Genomic DNA, 3,484 nt, shown 5'->3' with positions numbered 1-3,484 from the left:
CCTCGATCGATCTCTTCTTCTCTCGATCGATCTCTCCCTTGTAAGCCACGGCATAATCCCTATATAATACAATGCGGCCCAGACGAAGGGTTCTACGCTTCCCAATTCATCTCACACAGACAGCTGCCGGCAGGTTCTATTATTAGCCTATATATACACGTAGTATATTACGACTAGCTTGCAACACCACCGGCCGTGAGCATCTTATACGAGCCTCCTCTGGCAATCAATCGAACAAGCAGTCTCGCCGGAAGAAAGATGGCCGCCGCCGCATCCCACCATGTTCACTTGCTAGATCTCGTGAGCTTCGGGCACACGCTCCGCCACCATGGCGGACCACGACATCCCGTCGGCGTGTTCATGGTCCTCCTCGCCGACAACACTGTCGTGTACAAGAACTCCGGCGACCTCACGGTGGTTGACAGGAGCCACCTGCGCCCCGGACAGGTGGTCGGCTCGGCGTCCGACGATGACGGCCGGATCGGCGTCGTCACCAGCGTCACCACCGTGCTCGACCTGGCCAAGCATGCCGCGGGGACACATGTCATCATGGGCGTGCCCCCGTCTACCCTCCGGCGCGTAAGGCGCTTCAACCTCGGCGACTTTGTCGTGTCCGGGCCGTGGCTTGGCCGGGTTGTCGAGGTGTCCATCGACGTGGATGTGCTGTTCGATGACGGGGCGGTCTGCAGAGTCACCAACGCAGAGTCCAAGAAGCTACGACTAGTGCATGACACCTCAGCTGGCGGCAACAAAACACAACGAATGTATTGCGGTCAAATGAACACTCTTTTCAACCCTGGGCAGCGCGTCCGTGCACCAGACCCGTGTTCCCTCTTCAAAGCAGCACGCTGGCTCAACGACTCCTGGAACCCTGACCGTCAGATGGGCACCGTCAGCAACTTGGAGACGTCCGAAGTCCTTGTCTACTGGATTGCATCCATGCACCATGGCACGGACAAAGAGCTCGTCAAGGCATCGGCCCCTTCGGCCTACCAGAACCCGGACGATCTTACTTTCTTCTGCGCCGCGTACGATTGTAGCTGGGGGGTAGCTGACCGCTGCTTTTTTCGCAAAGACAATGCGACTGATGATGATGAATGTGAAGCACCAACTGCTCAGGCAGAGGTGGAGTGTCCCATGGTCGTTGCCAACACACGTACCTCCCTTGACGTGCTATGGCAGGACGGCACACGACAACAAGGAATAAGTTCAGCGACTGTCGCCCCCTTTCAAGTAGTGGATGGAGAGTTATTCCCGGGACATCACGTCGTCGGTGTTCTTGATGTTGATGCTACCGGCGACTACGATGACGAGACTACTACTAGTGTAAACAATGACACTGTTGCTGATGGAACTCCATTGTCACGGCCCGTGGGCGTCCTTAGGAGCCTGCACTACGGAGACCGGACGGCTTGCGTGTCATGGTTGAACGGGGCTGGTGAGGTTGAGTGTGACGATGCCGTGACTGTATACGCGCTGAAAAGAGACTCTTCTTACCTATATGCTTCCTATGGAGATATTGTCATTCGCCTCCTACCGTCAGGATCACGCCAACGGTGAAGAAACCACACCATTGATTCATAGCAAGAAGAAGAAGAAGAGTGCTGCTGGATCCGACCTTTCATGGGTGGGGCATGTTGCTGAACTTCATAATGGACACGTCCAAGTCAAATGGGGTGATGGTAGCATGTCAATGGTACGTGAACTCTTTCTGTTACTACTCTATATAGTTGCTTTTTGTTGGACTCTACTCAACTCATTACTTTAATTTTGTTGATTTGATTGCGCGTACTTTTGCTGCAGGTATTGCCCCAAGAGATTCTTGTCGTCAAGGAGGAGCACTACATGAATCTGTTGAATTTAATGGAGAACTGGGTAGTGGTCGACGACATGGATGATGCACCTGAAAAGCCAACTGCAGCTAACACGGTATACATCAATCTTTCCAACATTATCCACTTCTTCTCCATGCAAAAACCAAAATCACATTGGGTTGTCCCGGCTGGTCGCCACCAAAGAAAATTAAACCACTGCACAAATATTTTATACTGAACTTAGAACCTCTTATATTTTGTACCGAATTATTATCTCGATGGATTCATTTTAATTGTTGTGCGAATATGTTTTATCTTATTCTAGGACCATGGTCTACAGAATCCGGCTGACAATAACTGTGTCGAAGGCGACAACCCGGCAATGACGAGGACAAACCCTTTGGGCTTTGCAAGCCGGTCTTTGTTTCAAAGGACCGGCGACATGCATGGTGGCTCAGGTTAAGCAATACCTGACAGGGAACTGGTGGCCGTTGTCGTCATCAGCAAGCTCAGGGTTACCTCTGCCCACATATGACAGCGATGATACAACAGAGACATCCGATGCTACCATGGCAAGGAACGTTGTGGATGCGAACGAGAACAATTTTTCCAAGGGGACAAAAGCTGATGACAAGCCCTCCGGATCACCATTACCTTGACACAATGGACAAGTGACTACAGTTTTATTACAAAATGATGAAGAATCAAATTGTGTGATTTTATTCACATATAAAATGGTGGAGATTGAAATTAGTCCCTCAGGTCATGAAGGTTGATTTAGTCTGTTCATGTTTTGGATTTATTCACCTCCCTGGATTAATGCCATGATTTTCTTAATATCTGCCCGCTTTTGTTAAATGTACTAGGAAAATTGCTTTGCATGACGAGTATATACACACGGACACGGGAATATATTATGATACACAAAATAAAATGTACTTATTACATATGATGCGGCAAATGTTTATGCAACCATGTGTGACATGTGGCAAGTGGAAATATTTGCCATCAATTTCCCTATGGTGGATTCATCTGTTTTGTGCACAAAAACGTGCCAACAGATCATGCTCATCGTATGGTTACAATCGGTCAGCAGATCGCATGAAGCCACACGAATCATGCTGTGGTGTGTGAAGTGCCAGGCTGCGGCTGCTGATATGCTTATTTCCTGTATGGTCTTTTTGAGCTCACCTATGTTTGGGCAGTGTTTCCTTAGGGTGCTTGGATTGTAATTGCAGCATTCGAACCTGGTCTTTTCGAGCTCACCTATGTTTGGACAGAGTAGGGTCGGTGGTGGGCTGGGCAGACGTGGCAGACACGCCCGGGCCGCCCTACATATGGGCTGGATATAAGGGGCGCCGGATAGCCGGAGCATTTGAGGCCGGTTTGAGGCGTCTGGGTGGGTTGATTTTTTTTTTACCGATCAGTGACCGATCCGCCCGCCCAGGCATTTGGGACTGGTTTGAGGCGTCCAGCTGTAGATGTGCGTCCTTCCTATTGCTCATAACGCTGATGTTCTCGGGGGACGAATGTAGAGTACATGACTATTTTTTTGCGGGGAAGAGTACATGACTATATATATATAGGTAGAAGTAGTGTTGTCATATTTATAAACTGTAATGGAGAACTATTTTATATTTTACGGGTACTCCCTCTGATCAATATATTAC

At 49.3% G+C, this 3,484-nt stretch overlaps 1 pseudogene; it reads left to right on the top strand.

Moving 5' to 3' along the window:
• The first annotated feature begins 258 nt into the window (after positions 1-258).
• On the top strand, positions 259-2,473 carry LOC123038246 (probable ubiquitin-conjugating enzyme E2 24; annotated as a pseudogene).
• Positions 2,474-3,484: the final 1,011 nt, after the last annotated feature.

This window comes from Triticum aestivum, chromosome 2A, assembly GCF_018294505.1.
Source record: "Triticum aestivum cultivar Chinese Spring chromosome 2A, IWGSC CS RefSeq v2.1, whole genome shotgun sequence".
NCBI lineage: Eukaryota > Viridiplantae > Streptophyta > Magnoliopsida > Poales > Poaceae > Triticum > Triticum aestivum.
Note: the sequence above shows the minus strand (reverse complement) of the source record. Positions and strands in the feature narration are given on the sequence as shown.